The following is an 18,268-nucleotide window of genomic DNA, read 5'->3' as shown; positions in this document are numbered from 1 at the left end:
CACCATAAAAGTACCAGCTATCACCCTCATCCGGATGAAACTGTACCAGAAGTTGATAACAATCCACAGTAGCGTGATACAAAGTCAGCATATCTATTCCCAAAATACAATCAAAATCTGCCATCGCTAATATCATCAAATTAGCCAATAACACATGACCCTCAAACTCTAGAAGGCAACCCATCACTAGAAGCGTAGTTACTATCTCCTGCTCCAGCGGAGTAGATACAACTAAATCCAAATCTAATGATACATATGGTAATCTATGTCTCTTAACAAAGCGACTAGAAATAAAGGAATGCGATGCTCCAGTATCAATTAAGACAAGTGCAGGAATACCACATAACAAAAAGGTACCTGCCAACATGCGATCGCTTCCCTCAGTAGCCTGCTCCTGAGACATGTAAGAGTGGGTGCCCAGTGAGCCAACTGTGTGGCTATGGGCTTTGTTGACTCTTTGTATAAACAATCTTTTGTTTAATATTATTTACACTTTTATGGCAATGACTTTATATTACTTCATATTGTTATATTGTGATATACTATTGTTGTTTTGATAAAGACCTTGAATATACTATAGTGTATGTAAGATGTGGTAGAACATGGAGATGTCTATCATGAAATACATCTTATAGTCACTGTATATTCTAAAACCGTTCCTAGTCGATTGAGCCGTCCGATAATAAGGATAAGGATCGCTCGAGTTTGAGACTAGCATTTGCGATGCGGAGTACCACGTTTCATTGGTAGGGAACATGGAGATGTTCGAAGCATGCAAATGGATATTCATAGGATGAATAGTCGAACTACCCTATCCGGACTTTCCAAGTGGTTATCACTTATCGAGTGGATAAAGTCCGCGGTTTTGGTTGTACACCATTAGTCCTTACGACTTGAAACATCATGGAGACTCTATATGCTAGTACTGTGCTTTGACTCGTTTACCGACTCTGAGGGGGTCATCAGGTGTCGAGATTGGGTACAGTTACGACACATATAGGAGTCAATGCATTGTTGTCAAGGATTCACCACATACTTGCGAGTGTGGATATCCTATGCGATCTGAGGAGATATTAGTGTGACAAATCTCTGGCCAGAGTACTTGATGTGATTTAAGAAATGGTTTCTTAGTAGCACATGCGATGTCACTAATTTGATCTTCAAGATGTATTGCATAGTTATCGAATCTTGAGCGACTCTCGATATACCAATGGTTGTTGATTCGATCGGGATATATGGATGAAGGGACCGTACTGTACGCTAACCAAAATCTACTGGTTCTTGTAGGCACTATCAGTGATACCTAGGGAATCATGGGGCGATGTTGCTAGGCGCTTTACCATGATTCGTTGGGCAAGTCGGAAAGTGTAGTTCCGAGTCACAAGGAGTTGTGAGCCCACGGCTAGCTGTATCCCTGAACCATTGAGGGTCACACAGTGTAATGGAGTTTTAATCCCCGTTGAGATAGTTAAATTTAAAGAGTTAAATTTAATGAACTAAGGAGTTGGACTTCTTAAATAAGAGTAAGGGAGTAGGATTTCCTAAAATGACATAGGGATGGACATTTTTGGAAACCACTGAATTCGGATTCAGGAAAATTTATTTTGACTTTAAAACGTGCAGAAATGGTTTCTGTGCACATTGGTGAAATCGTTTCATCAATCGGAGTCACGATGAATTTTATATTAATTTCTGAACGAGCGGGCTTTGCTTGTCGGGCCCCAGCTTATGACTAATGGGCCCTAAGGTGTTAGTGGCCTGCATTATAAATAAGTTATTTCAGTACAGAAATTACACACGATAGCTCATAATTTTGAGAGAAAAAAATCGAAACCCTAGCCCCTCTCTCAAGCTTGGCCGTCGCCCCCCCCTCCCTCTCTGTCTGAGAAATTCCGGTCTGTGATTTTGAATTGCAGTCTGGAATAGCGAATCAAATTCGTGTATTCTCTTCGCAGAAAACTTCTGATAGATTTTCTAGTGCAATCTATCAGAGGGATTAAACCTCTGTTCGTGGACCTGATTGAAGGCGTTCATCGGTTCCAGGGAGAGACAACAAGAGCAGAATTGTTCTGTTGGTGTCCATTAATCTCGTTGCGAGATTTGAGGTAAAATTTATTTAATTGTTATTTAAATTTTACACACACGTAATTCAATCGATGAACGGTTGATACCCATACCATGGAAACGTTCCATGAAAAAAAATTTTAAACTTCCGCTGCACCGGGTATCAATCGTAATTGGTCTGGGAACTCGCCAGTTTTCCAACAGTGGTATCAGAGCCAGGTTGCTCAGATCAATCGATTGAATTAATCAATTGTAAAAAATTTTTGAGTCTCGGTTTTTGAAACAAAATAAATATTTTAAATAAAAAAATTTTTTTTCGGGGCAAAACCCGGGCAGCGATTGGATCGCTGCCCGGTGGGGCAGCAATTGTTGCTGCCCCGGGCGGCGCACGGCGCCGCCCAAAGGGGGCGCACGGCGCCACCCAAGGCGGCGACCGTCGCCGCCCAGGGCGGCGCACGGCGCCGCCCAGGGCAGCGCTGTGCGCTGCCCAGCGCAGCGCTGGGCGCTGCGCAGGGCAGCGCTCGGCGCTGCGCAGGGCAGCGCTCGGCGCTGCGCAGGGCAGCGCTCGGCGCTGCCCAGGGGCGGCGCTCGGCGCCGCCCAGGGGCGGCGCCAGGCGCTGCCCTAAGGGGGCAGCCGGGCTGCCCCCGGCCCGCGCCCCGGGTGCGGGCCAACCCGGGAGTGTCCCGGGTGGCCCGCGAGAAAAATTAATTTTTAATATTTTTATTAATTTTAATATTTAAAATTTTATTTTTGGTCCGGTCAAAAATTGTTTTTGATTGGTTCACGAGATTTCGGATCGAATTGTTCGAGTCCGTAAATTTTAAAATTGATTTTGGATAAATTTGAATTTTTGGAAAATTTAATATTTTATCCGTAAATTGAATTTTGAAATCAATTATTTTGGTACAATTGATGATAAGATATGATCTTATGATATATTAGATAAAATATGATTTTATTTGTAAAATTGGATTTTATAGATAAAATATGATTTTATTTGATATGGAGATAAAATATGATTTTATATGTGAAATGTGATTTTATATATAAAATATGATTTTATCTTGTTTAAATTTGAATTGCCACAGCATGTTATCCAATAAATTAATTTTGAATTAAATGTTATTGGATAAGGATGATCGATTGCCATGACCAATTGTAGGTGTATGTTAGGAATTTACATTTTGTCTTTATTGTTGTTGGTTTTATTAATGGGCCTGGTTTATGGCCCGATATGAATGTCATATGTAATAAAAGTGGGCTTGGTTTATAGCCCGTTCCCACCCCCTAAAAATGTATCCCCTACTTGTCATTGTTATTTAATTGTAAATACATTAGATTTAGTGGGAGATCAAGATTTGAAGATGGTGGGCCCAGCAGACAATGAAGACTGAAGAAATGTAAATTGGAAGCATATGTAATAGGATTGCATTTGCATACTGCATATTACCTAGGATTGGACTAAGACCCGTGATTGGCAACCACGGGTCAATTAGAAATGGAATCGATCATCCTATATAATATGTGATATTATGATTGTATGCATGTTTAGACATAAATTGCGTGAATCCGGCAATGCATGCAATAAATTAAATATGATGAGACAAATATTTTTATAAATAAAATCCCTCATTTTAAATATGATTTAAAATTTATATCAAGATAAATAAAGGAAATTTAAATATTGTTTAAATGTTCCCACCTTCCATCAACGGTCAATGTATGTGATGCTACCCGCGGATACGGTCCGGCTCATATTATTGGGGGGGCCCGTCCGTCGGAAAGCTATACATTGGATCGACAAATGTTGTAAGTTGGGTGGAACTCCCATGGGATCGGCTCATATTATTGGGGGATCCACATGGCGACCGTCTATCACAACTTAATATTGATGGGTCATCTTGACATGTCACTTTAAACGGCGTCATATTATTGGGCCCTTATTGGACATGAGGTAAACACATGGGGGTTGCTTTGGAAGCAATTGGACTCTACCTTTTGAGAATTATGGTTGGCTGATATTATTCGGGACCATAAGTTTGTCAATTGGACTCCATGTTCTCACTAAGGAAAAAGTTTCCCGTTTTCACTAGAGGGTGGTGAAATCGTTAAAATAGTGGGAGTGAGATTCATAAAATTAAATTCGCCTATTTTATGTCTTAGTAAATTGTTAAACAATCATTGATATATGTCTGTTTTTCCTTTTCAGTATTTCATACAATGAATTCGCGAAATCCTTTATTCTCGATCCTCGAACAAAACAAGCTGACTGGCGCCAACTATACGGAATGGTTCCGGAAGTTGAAGATTGTCTTAACTTCGGAGAAAATGCTCTACGTGTTAGAGAAAGCACCTCCGAAGGAAGCACCAGCTGACATAAGTCCGGAGGAATTGGCCAAACTTGATGCATGGTGCGACCATGACATCAAGACCAAATGCTATATGCAAGCCTCGATGTCTGATGAACTCCAGAGGCGATTTGAGGACACGGTGAATGCTGCTGACATTCACACGCAACTCAAGGAACTTTTTGGGGCTCAGTCGAGGGCTGAAAGGTTCTCTACTGTTAAGGAGTTGATGACGTGCCGCATGCGTGAAGGGACTTCGGTCCGTGATCATGGGGTACGAGTGATTTGGCTCATACAGAAGTTAGCGACCCTTGATTTGGTGTTGGAGCATGAACTCAATGTGGACTTGTTGCTTCTATCTCTTCCTTCTTCATTTGATGGATTCGTGATAAATTTTAATATGAACAAGATAGAGGCCACCCTTGAAGAGATGGTCAATATGCTCGTTACATATGAATCCACACTTAAGAAGGATAAGCCAGCTTTCTTGGTGGGCTCCTCATCTTCTGCTAAGAAGGGGCCAAGTATGAAGGGCAAGAAACGTTCTGCCCCACCCAAGAAAGTGGAACCCGAGAAGAAGCAAAAGACAAAGGCTTCAAACGATGGAAAATCCAAGGATGTTTGCCATTACTGCAAGAAGCCGGGTCATTGGAAGCGCAACTGCAAGGAGTATCTTGAGCAGTTGGGAACTGCAAAGGGTATGTTCTATATCGAAATAAACATGTCACTTAATACAACTTCTTGGGTATTGGATACCGGATGTGGATCTCACATTTGCAATGATTTGCAGGTGATGACAAGAAGTCGCAGGCTTAGAATGGGTGAGACCCAGCTGAGGCTCGGGAATGGTTCCAGAGTTGAAGCTACGGCCATTGGAGATGTTTGTTTGATTTTGCATAATGGTTTTAAATTATTGTTGAGAGATGTTTTATTTGTGCCAGATTTAATTAAAAACATTATTTCTATTTCTATGCTTGATAGAGATGGTTATTCTTGTAATTTTGTGAATGGGATTTGCAATATTTACAAGAATGAATGTTTAATTGGAAATGGACAACTTGAAAACGATCTATATAATTTAAAACTAAAAGACGTTCCAGTGAATTGTATTGACAAACCGGCGACAACAAACAAAAGGAAAATCGATAGTCAAAACCCGGCAAACCTTTGGCACGCTAGACTAGGTCATATTTCCTCAAGGAGGATGAACAAGCTAGTGGGAGAGGGCATGTTTGATATGTCTGATATTAACTCTCTACCTACTTGTGAATCCTGCCTAAAAGGGAAAATGACTAAATCTCCTTTTAAGGGGAAGCCTGAGCGTAGTCAAAATCTGTTGGATTTGATCCATACAGATGTTTGTGGTCCATTTAGAGTAGGGACTCAACATGGCCACACCTACTTCATTACCTTTACTGATGATTATTCAAGGTATGGGTATTTATATTTAATGAAATATAAGTCTGAAGCATTTGAAAAGTTCAAAGAATTCAAGGCTGAAGTAGAAAACAAGCTAGGTAAAAGTATTAAAGCACTTCGATCGGATCGAGGTGGAGAATACTTGAGTACCGAGTTTTTGGACTATCTGAAAGAGAATGGGATTCTCTCTCAGTGGACTCCTCCTATGACACCACAGCTTAATGGTGTATCGGAGCGTCGTAATCGAACTTTGTTGGACATGGTTCGATCTATGATGAGCTTCACTGAGCTTCCACCTTCGTTTTGGGGCTATGCGCTTGAAACGGCGGTATTGTTGTTGAACAACGTCCACACTAAAGCAGTGGACAAAACACCATACGAGTTATGGAATGGCAAAGCTCCTAAGTATTCGTACTTGAGGATTTGGGGATGTCCTGCTTACGTGAAGCGGACAGTGGGAGATAAGTTGGATAGTCGATCCAGCTTGTGTTATTTTGTGGGGTATCCGAAGAATTCAATCGGATATTATTTCTATTATCCTGCTGAAACAAAGGTGTTTGTTTCTAGGAATGCCACCTTCTTGGAGAAGGAATTCTTATTGGATAAGAAAGGCGAGATGATGGAACTCGAAGAAGTTCGAGAAGAACCCGAAATACAAAATAACGATCCCACACCTCAGGAACCATTGCTGGACACGCCTGCACCTAGAAGATCCGAGAGGACTTCTAGACCTCCAGTTCGATATGGTCTTCTTCTTGAAGAGGGTCAAGATGAACCCGACATTGGATGTGATCCAAGAAGCTTCAAGGAAGCAATTTCTGATGCGGATTCGAATTTATGGCTTGAAGCTATGCAATCAGAATTGGATTCGATGCATACTAACCAAGTCTGGACTTTAGTGGATCCTCCCGATGGAATTGTTCCAATAGGGTGTAAATGGATCTACAAAAGAAAGCTTGGGCCTGATGGTAAGGTATTGACCTACAAGGCGCGATTGGTGGCTAAAGGTTATACTCAAAGGCAAGGAGTTGACTATGACGAAACCTTTTCACCAGTTGCAATGTTCAAGTCCATAAGAATCCTTATTGCCATAGCTGCATGGTATGACTATGAGATATGGCAAATGGATGTGAAGACTGCTTTTCTTAATGGAGACATTAAGGAAGAAATCTATATGAAGCAGCCTGAGGGGTACACATCCATGGGAAGCGAGCATAAGGTATGCAAGCTTCAAAGATCAATTTATGGTCTAAAACAAGCATCAAGAAGTTGGAACCAGAAATTTGATGAAACAATTAAAGACTTTGGTTTCATCAAGAACCCGGAGGAACCTTGCGTGTACAAGAAAGTAGTTAAGGATGCGGTGACATTCTTAGTACTTTATGTTGATGACATCCTACTCATTGGGAATGATGTAGGGATGTTGCAGTCAACAAAGATATGGTTATCAGGTAGATTTTCGATGAAGGATTTGGGTGAGGCATCCTACATTCTTGGGATACAGATCTATAGGGATAGATCTAAGAGAATGATAGGACTCACTCAATCAACCTACATCGATACCATATTGAAACGGTTTTCAATGGATGGGTCCAAGAGAGGACATCTACCCATGTGTCATGGAGTTTCTCTATCCAAGTCTATGTGTCCCAAGACTGATGAAGAGATAGAGAATATGACACATGTACCATATGCGTCAGCTATAGGTAGTATCATGTATGGGATGATATCTACCAGACCGGATGTAGCATTTGCTCTGAGTGTCACGAGCAGATATCAGTCTAATCCTGGTCAGATGCATTGGAAAGCCGTGAAGGACATTCTTAAGTACTTGCGAAGGACTAAGAATATGTTCATGGTTTATGGAGGACGAGAACTCAAACTGGAAGGCTATACCGACTCTAGCTTCCAAAGTGATGTGGATGACTCGAAGTCAACCTCTGGATTTGTGTTCATGCTCAATGGTGGTGCTGTCTCTTGGAAGAGTTCCAAGCAGGACACCACAGCGGATTCCACCACTGAGGCTGAATACATTGCAGCATCAGCTGCTGCTAAAGAGGCCGTTTGGATGAGGAATTTCGTCCAAGAGTTGGGCGTCATTCCTGAATTTGTTGGTCCAGTCCCGGTGTACTGCGACAACACGGGTGCCGTTGCTCAAGCAAAGGAACCAAGGTCTCATCAAAGATCCAAACACGTACTGAGGAAATACCACATAATCCGGGAGATTGTGGAAAGAGGAGACATCAGTGTCGAACGAGTGGCCTCTGCAGACAATATCGCTGATCCACTTACTAAGCCTTTGCCAGGACCATTGTTTGACAAACATCGCGAAGCAATGGGTCTACGTAGTATGACTAGTTGGCTATAGGGCAAGTGGGAGATTGTAAGAGTGGGTGCCCAGTGAGCCAACTGTGTGGCTATGGGCTTTGTTGACTCTTTGTATAAACAATCTTTTGTTTAATATTATTTACACTTTTATGGCAATGACTTTATATTACTTCATATTGTTATATTGTGATATACTATTGTTGTTTTGATAAAGACCTTGAATATACTATAGTGTATGTAAGATGTGGTAGAACATGGAGATGTCTATCATGAAATACATCTTATAGTCACTGTATATTCTAAAACCGTTCCTAGTCGATTGAGCCGTCCGATAATAAGGATAAGGATCGCTCGAGTTTGAGACTAGCATTTGCGATGCGGAGTACCACGTTTCATTGGTAGGGAACATGGAGATGTTCGAAGCATGCAAATGGATATTCATAGGATGAATAGTCGAACTACCCTATCCGGACTTTCCAAGTGGTTATCACTTATCGAGTGGATAAAGTCCGCGGTTTTGGTTGTACACCATTAGTCCTTACGACTTGAAACATCATGGAGACTCTATATGCTAGTACTGTGCTTTGACTCGTTTACCGACTCTGAGGGGGTCATCAGGTGTCGAGATTGGGTACAGTTACGACACATATAGGAGTCAATGCATTGTTGTCAAGGATTCACCACATACTTGCGAGTGTGGATATCCTATGCGATCTGAGGAGATATTAGTGTGACAAATCTCTGGCCAGAGTACTTGATGTGATTTAAGAAATGGTTTCTTAGTAGCACATGCGATGTCACTAATTTGATCTTCAAGATGTATTGCATAGTTATCGAATCTTGAGCGACTCTCGATATACCAATGGTTGTTGATTCGATCGGGATATATGGATGAAGGGACCGTACTGTACGCTAACCAAAATCTACTGGTTCTTGTAGGCACTATCAGTGATACCTAGGGAATCATGGGGCGATGTTGCTAGGCGCTTTACCATGATTCGTTGGGCAAGTCGGAAAGTGTTGTTCCGAGTCACAAGGAGTTGTGAGCCCACGGCTAGCTGTATCCCTGAACCATTGAGGGTCACACAGTGTAATGGAGTTTTAATCCCCGTTGAGATAGTTAAATTTAAAGAGTTAAATTTAATGAACTAAGGAGTTGGACTTCTTAAATAAGAGTAAGGGAGTAGGATTTCCTAAAATGACATAGGGATGGACATTTTTGGAAACCACTGAATTCGGATTCAGGAAAATTTATTTTGACTTTAAAACGTGCAGAAATGGTTTCTGTGCACATTGGTGAAATCGTTTCATCAATCGGAGTCACGATGAATTTTATATTAATTTCTGAACGAGCGGGCTTTGCTTGTCGGGCCCCAGCTTATGACTAATGGGCCCTAAGGTGTTAGTGGCCTGCATTATAAATAAGTTATTTCAGTACAGAAATTACACACGATAGCTCATAATTTTGAGAGAAAAAAATCGAAACCCTAGCCCCTCTCTCAAGCTTGGCCGTCGCCCCCCCCTCCCTCTCTGTCTGAGAAATTCCGGTCTGTGATTTTGAATTGCAGTCTGGAATAGCGAATCAAATTCGTGTATTCTCTTCGCAGAAAACTTCTGATAGATTTTCTAGTGCAATCTATCAGAGGGATTAAACCTCTGTTCGTGGACCTGATTGAAGGCGTTCATCGGTTCCAGGGAGAGACAACAAGAGCAGAATTGTTCTGTTGGTGTCCATTAATCTCGTTGCGAGATTTGAGGTAAAATTTATTTAATTGTTATTTAAATTTTACACACACGTAATTCAATCGATGAACGGTTGATACCCATACCATGGAAACGTTCCATGAAAAAAAATTTTAAACTTCCGCTGCACCGGGTATCAATCGTAATTGGTCTGGGAACTCGCCTGTTTTCCAACAAGACAGAGCAAACACCTTCCCTTGAGTCTGTGGATGATAACCAGAAGAACTCTGTGGTGCTGGCTGCTGACATGGAAAAGTAGAAGCCTGAGATCCAATCTGTGATCCCGATCCACTAGCAGAACCCATACCTGAGGACAATCTTTCCGCAGATGTCCCTGCTCACCACAAATATAACAAGCACCAGTAGCCTTCCGACATGAAGCTGCAGGATGCTTCCCACCACAGTGGCTGCAAAATTCCTCCTTCTTAGCTTTGGCATCCCACCATAAGCGTGCTCGATCCTCTAGAACAAATTCTAAAACTTCCAATTTCTGCTCCTCAGTGCACTCGAAAGCTCGAAAAGTACTCTCGAGTTTATACATCCATCCTCTCGCTTGTTCAGGATTCTCGCCTCCCACCAAGGGTTTCGGTCCTACTTGTATAAACTTATTGATAGTGTAGCGACGTCTATCCTCATGAGGACGATATCGATCATCATGATGGCGATGATGACGATGATGATTACCACCTCCCTGGCCAACACTACCGTGACTTTCGTCAGCCATATCCTGAAAAGAATTGCACATTAAAATCCCAAATGCGCAATAATTAATCAAGACTAAACTAAATCCCGAGTACTAATCCCAAAATCTAAGCATTCTCTGATACCAAAAATGTAGTGACCCTGCATGGAATCACCTACTAACTGAAAACTAATAGCATGCATTAAACTTAATAAAGCAAAATGCTTAACAGAGTACAACGTGCGGAAACAAACCCTATAATTTACATATCAGCTTAGTAAAACAAGTTCAGGCTTGATACTATAACGATACAACCATATCAAAAAGTTTAAAGTAAACTGTCTAAAACATGTATACAGCTAAACAAATCCTGCTGTATAAAATCCCTTGAAAAGGCTCCGGCTCCCTAGTCCTGCCTTGAACTACCGACTCCGTCCATCCTGCGACCTGCTCCGTGGAATAGGGTGTCCAAGATAACAACTAGTACGTGAGCGCTAACGCCCAGTACATAGACATGAGTAAAGATATATATAATGCATGCAACATGATGACTGGTAAAGGGTCATCTGAAAAGTCATGCTCAGTACCGGCGCCACATGAGTGCTGCCACCGCACGGATCATCCTCTGGGTGCAACCACACTCGTCTAGTACACCAGAGTAGTCAGACATACATGTCCCCGCCGTCGCGGTACTCTCAGTGATAGACTATCGAGTATAGAGTTGAGCGGCTCTATAATCAGGTATAACAAGGTATAGACTCAACGTGTATATGCACATGACATATGAATATAGAAAGCGGTAAATCATATATCATGCCATATAATAATGCCAAATAAATGCAACATATAAACATGTATACTCGCTGGAAATCGCAGTCAATGTGTACGTACCTCTAGGCTAGTTCAAGTAAAGTAGGATCCTAGGTTCTAAGCCTATATTCAAAAGTTCATCGTATCACTACACAAGTTCTATAAGCCTTAACTAAGCTAATAAATACTCCCAAAACTTAAATAGATTCCCGGACCATACCTTCGTCCGTAGTAAGCCCTTTGATGTCGCTGACTCTGGATGACTATAACAACTTCTTTATTATTCTAGAATCTCTCACTATTATCGATAGGGCCCTCAAGTGTATAACTCGCACTATATAACTGATCGAAGAAGGAAACTAGGAATTCGTATTCAAAATGAACTTCGAAGACCCCTATTTATAGGCAAAATTCCCGGACATGATCGGAACAACCAATATTGGATCGGAGCTTCCGATCCGTGCATGCATGACACATGGCGATCGGAACTTCCGATCCGACGATCGGAGATTCCGATCTGCTCTTCGTTCGACACTTGTCAAAACTCTTGGCTGAGTCATCGAACATTGCTCGCAGCTGGAGATCGGAACTTCTGTTCCTGGATCGGAGCTTCCGATCTCTGTGCTTCCGATTGGCTTCCGAAGCGGCTGGGATCGGAGCTTCCGATCCAGCCCAAAATTCAAAAGCCCAAATTTTGCTTCTGAATTCCAATTATACTCCGGGATTGGTCAATTACTAACCCTTAATCCTGTTTAAAATATTATTATCTTAAAATGGTTCTGGGTTACTACACAAAAACCCCTTCTTTGTTTTATTTAGAACACATTAAATTTCCCTTTCCTCGTGGGAACGATCCCTACTCACACTACTACATATTCTTATTTATCTACTGAGTTGGGTAATTTGGGCGTGACGCGACTTAGCGACACCAAATTTTGGCGCCGTTGCCGGGGATCGGTGTTTAATTTATTGTGTTTTTTTATTTTTGTTTTGTTTTGTTTAATCTCACTCTTCTCTCTTTTCTTTGTTTTTAGTTCTCTCGTTCATGCTTTCAAGTGATTTTGCTGAAGAAGACTTTCTCTACGACCCGTAAATCGAAAGGACTTTGCACAGGCGAAGGAGAGAAATTCGTAGGCAACAACAAGGGAAAGCTGCTCGAGCTGCATTTCCAGAAGAAGAGATGGCTGCTAATGCTAACCTGAGTCTTAGACAATTGGGCACTCCTGACCCCAATCAACAACCTCTATTCATTACTTTTCTTACTTTAGAAAATCATGCAACTTTCGAGCTTAAATCTGGATTGATTCACTTATTACCTTCCTTTCATGGTTCTGCAGGTGAGGACCCGAATAAACACTTGATGGAATTCCACATTGTTTGCACGAGTATGAAACCCCATGGAGAGACAGAGGAGCAGATTCAGCTGAGAGCTTTTCCATTCTCTTTGAAGAGTGCTGCGAAGGATTGTCTATATTACTTGCCCTCTGGTTCTATCACAACTTGGACGGAGATGAAACGAATCTTTTTGGAAAAATATTTCCCAGCCTCTAGAGCTGCGAACATCCGGAAGGAAATTTATGGAATCAAGCAATACTCAGGGGAATCACTGCATGAATACTGGGAGTGGTTCAAGAAGCTTTGTGCTAGCTGTCCGCAGCACCAGATAAGTGAAAATCAATTGATTCAATTATGATATGAAGGTTTGTTGCCTCATGACAGGAGTATGCTAGATGCAGCAAGTGGAGGCGTTTTTATGGATAAAACGCCGGTACAAGCGAGGAATTTAATTGAGAATATGGTTGCCAATTCTCAACAATTTGGCACCAACAGGAATGAGCATGTACCAAAGAAGAACAGCGAGGTAAATGTCTCTTCCCTTGAGCAACAATTAATTAAATTGACGTCTCTTGTGCGTCAGATGGCTGTAGGGAATGGACAAACTACAAAGGCATGTGGGATTTGTGCTGCAGTGGGACATGCTACTGATATGTGTCCCACACTTCAAGAAGAATCAGTTGAACATGTCAATGCTACTGGAGGATTTCCTGGACCACCACAGCGGAAATACGATCCCTATTCCAACACATACAATCCTGATTGGAAGTATCATCTAAATCTGAGATATGGGAACCCTCAGGCAAATCAATCTGGGCCTCAAGCACCACCCCACAATCAAGCTTATAGGCCACCGTATCCTCCTCAACAACAACAGCGCCCTCAAATTCCAACTCCTGGTGAGTTTCTAGAAAATATTGTTAAGGATTTTGCTACTAATACTGTAACTTTCCAACAGGAAACAAGAGCAAGTATCCAAAACTTGAATACTTAGATGGGACAGCTCGCCACTGCAATCAATAAGTTGGAAGCACAACATTCCAGTGCTTTACCATCTCAAACAATTCCAAATCCAAGAGAGAACGCAAGTGCTATTACTCTAAGGAATGGAAATGAGTTAAAGATTAAGGAGAAAGAAGTTGAGGCTTCATCTAAGGAAAAGCCACAAGAAGAACCGAAAGAGACTAATGGAGAAGCATCCAAGAAAGAAGCGCCAAGAGGTAAGTTTCCTCCACTTTCTGAATATAAGCCTGTTGCCCCTTTTCCCTTTGCACTTAAGGAGTCTAGAAAAGATGAAGGGATAAAGTAACTTTATGAGACTTTTCGTAGATGTGAGGTAAATATTTCGTTGCTAGATGCTATTAAGCAGGTACCTCGATACGCGAAGTTTTTGAAGGAATTATGCACAACATAGAGGAAACAGACACTGAAGGGTTGTCAAAAAGTGAAGCTTGGTGAGAACGTATCTGATGTGATACAAAGAAAATTGCCCGAAAAATGCAAAGATCCAGGTATGTTTTTTATCCCATGCACTATATGGAATGTTAGACTTGAAAAGTTCATGTTAGATCTAGGAGCATCAATCAATGTTATGCCATATTCTATCTATGCATCCTTGAAACTTGGTCCATTGAATAAAACTGAAATTGTTATTCAGTTAGCTGATAGGTCTAATGCATACCCTAGGAAAATAGTAGAAGATGTGTTAGTGCAAGTAAATGACTTGATATTTCCTGCAGATTTTTATGTGCTCGATATGGAAAATGGTGATAACAATAGCCCTATTTTGTTAGGCAGACCATTCTTGAAAACTTTCATGAATAAAATTGATGTTCACAGTGACACACTCACTATGGAATTTGATGGAGAAGTTGTGAAATTCAATATTTATGATGCCATGAAATTTCCTGACATTGATGATTGTGTATTTTTTGTTGATATTATGGATTACTTGGCACAAGATTATTATGAGCATGCAGGAAAAATGAGCTTGAGGTGGCTATTGTTGCACCCATTCAGTAGGATGATGGAATTGGATTCAGCGAAGAAGTGAAAGAGATGGAGAAAATTCTGAACAGTTCTCCTGAGCTACCTCAGTCAGGTAATGTCTCTTATATATCATTTTTGATCTCTAATACTCGGCGCCTTCCATCTGTTTTGCAGGCGCCAGTGGTTGAACTAAAGACGCTTCCCAAACATCTTAAGTATGTTTTCCTTGGAGAAGGAGAAACATTACCAGTCATCATCTCCAATAGTTTGAAAGCCGAACAAGAGGAACAATTAGTCAAAGTACTACAAGAGCACAAGACTTCTATTGGGTAGACCATAGCAGACATCAAGGGAATTAGCCCTTCCACATGCATGCACAGAATTTTGATGGAGGAAGGAGCGAATTCCTCACGTCAGCCGCAAAGAAAGTTGAACCCACTAATGATGGAGGTGGTGAAGGCTGAAATTCTGAAACTCCTTGAAGTTGGAGTCATCTACCCGATTTCTGACAGCCAGTGGGTCAGTCCAGTTCAAGTGGTGCCCAAGAAAACCGGGATAACTCTGGTGAAGAACAAGGATGATGAATTGGTTCCCACCCGAATTCAAAATGAGTGGATAGATTATAGGAAATTAAATGCTGGAACCCAAAAGGACCATTTCCCTTTACCCTTTATTGATCAAATGATTGAACATTTGGCATGTCATCCTTATTATTGTTTTCTTGATGGGTATTCTGGTTATTTTCAGATTTCTATTATGCCGGAAGATCAGGAGAAGACGACATTCACTTGCCTGTTTGGGACCTTTGCATATCGACGGATGCCTTTTGGACTTTGCAATGCACCGGCCACTTTCCAACGGTGTATGGTTAGTATCTTTTCGGATTTCATTGAGCATATATTAGAAGTTTTTATGGATGATTTCACTGTCTATGGTGATTCATTCGAAAACTGTCTGTCTAACCTTGCTCTTGTCCTTAAGAGGTGTGTCGAAACCAACCTAGTCCTAAATTCTGAAAAGTGTCATTTTATGGTTGGGTAAGGTGTTGTGTTGGGTCATGTCGTTTCATCTAAGGTAATAGAGGTAGACAAAGCTAAAATTGATATTATTCAATCTCTCCCTTATCCCACATGTGTGCGGGAAGTGCGCTCTTTTCTTGGCCATGCAGGTTTCTACAGGAGATACATTCAGGACTTCGCCAAGATCGCATCCCCTATGTGCAAACTGTTGCAAAAAGATGTCCCGTTTGAGTTTGATGTACCATGCAAAACATCATTTGACAAACTCAAAGACTCATTGACATCTGCACCAATAATCCAACCACCGGACTAGAGCAAACCATTTGAGATCATGTGTGATGCCAGCGACTATGCTGTGGGAGCGGTTTTGGTCCAAAAAGTTGGAAAAGCATCGCATGCTATCTACTATGCTTCGCGTATCCTGAACGATGACCAACGGAACTACTCCACCACTGAAAAGGATCTCTTGGCTGTAGTTTTTGCATTAGAAAAATTTCTCTCTTATTTACTTGGTGCTAAAGTCATTGTTTATTCTGATCATGCAGCTCTTCGTTTTTTATGGCAAAGAAGGAGGCGAAACCAAGGCTAATAAGATGAATACTACTCCTGAGCGAATTTGACGTGGAAATCAAGGACAAAAGAGGGACAAAAAATCAAGTCGCTGACCACTTGAGCAGCCTAGTTCATATCGACGAGGAGCTGAGCTTGCGTGAAGAATTTCCTGATGAGCAGCTGTTTTCAGCAAGCATAGAATTACCCTGGTACGCAAATATTGTCAATTATTTAGTTACTAAAGGGTTTCCCTCTGAATTCTCCAAGGCACAAAAGGACAAGGTGAGAAGCGATGACAAGTATTATGTGTGGAATGATCCATACTTGTGGAAACACTGTTCTGATCAAGTTATACATCGATGTGTACCTGCGAGCGAGGTAATTCCTATTCTCACGTTTTGTCATTCTCATGCACGTGGTGGCCATTTTGGAGAAAAAATGATAGTGAGAAAGGTGTTAGATTGCAGATTTTTCTGGCCATCCTTATTTCGAGACGCTTACGGTTTTTGTAACTCGTGCACTCAATACCAGAAGACAGGTAATATCTCCCAGCATAAGGAGATGCCTCAACAACCTATTTTAGTTTGTGAAATATTTGATGTGTGAAGCATAGACTTCATGGGACCTTTTCCAAGTTCATATGGATATATATATATATATATATATATATATATATATATATATATATATATATATATATATTACTTGCTGTCGACTATGTCTCGAAATGGGTGGAAGCAAAGGCCACCCGTACTGATGATTCTAAAATTGTTGCAGAGTTTATCAAGCACAATCTTTTCTCCAGGTTTGGGATCCAACGAGCCATCATCAGTGATAGAGGAACGCACTTATGCAATCTAACTGTGGCCAGTTTGCTAAAAAAGTACCATGTGACGCACAGGATATCCACCGCATAACACCCACAATCCAATGGTCAGGCTGAAGTTTCGAATAGAGAGATTAAGTCCATCCTAGAAAAGACCGTGAATCCTACAAGGAAGTACTGGAGCTTGTGTTTGGATGATGCTCTATGTGCCTATAGAACCGCATTCAAGACGCCGATTGGAATGTCCCCATATAAGCTGATTTTTGGAAAACCATGTCATCTGCCAGTAGAATTGGAGCATAGAGCCTATTGGGCGATCCAAAACTTTAACATGCGGATGGATGAGAGCGGCGAACAACGAAAGCTGCAGTTGCAAGAATTAGAAGAGATCCGCAATGATGCTTATGCCAGTTCAAATATCTACAAAGACAAGACAAAGGCATTCCACGACAAAATGATTTCTAGATGGGAATTCGAAGTCGTTCAGAAAGTTTTACTCTATCACTCACGACTTCGGTTATTTCCAGGTAAGTTGCGTTCACATTGGAATGGTCCGTTTGTTGTAACTAATGTCTTTCCCCATGGTGCAGTCGAAATTAAAAGCTTGGACACATCCAAAACATTCAAGGTCTATGGCCACCGGCTTAAACACTACTATGAAGAAGTCCAAGCAAATTTAGGAGGGGACAAGCATGATATCACGCTAGATGCTCCGCCAAATGTCGAGTAAATCGCAACATTCAGTCGAGCCAACGACCGTAAACAAAGGCGCTGACTGGGATGCAACCCAGTATCTCTATTCCTTTTGTTTGTTTTTTTTAAATTTCATCTTAGTCGTCTGTTTGTTTGATTTGTGTTTACTTGGTTTTCAGGAATTTTTTAAAAATCACAAAAAGTATCACTGAAGGAATTCCGCGCTCGATCCTGCGAACTCATAAGATCGAGCGCGCGGAAATCCTATAAACTCATGGGATCGAGCGCGCGGAAATCCCAAACTCACTGTCTCGGACTTTTAAGTGGCGCGCTCGATCCTGCATACTCATGGGATCGAGCGCGCCCCCTTTTACGCGTATTTATTTTTTCTTTTCTCTTCTTTTCCTCCTCTCTCCTCTCACTTTTTCTCTCGGCCTCCCTAAAACCCTAAACCCCCAA

This window comes from Henckelia pumila, chromosome 4, assembly GCF_033568475.1.
Source record: "Henckelia pumila isolate YLH828 chromosome 4, ASM3356847v2, whole genome shotgun sequence".
NCBI classification, from domain to species: domain Eukaryota; kingdom Viridiplantae; phylum Streptophyta; class Magnoliopsida; order Lamiales; family Gesneriaceae; genus Henckelia; species Henckelia pumila.
Note: the sequence above shows the minus strand (reverse complement) of the source record.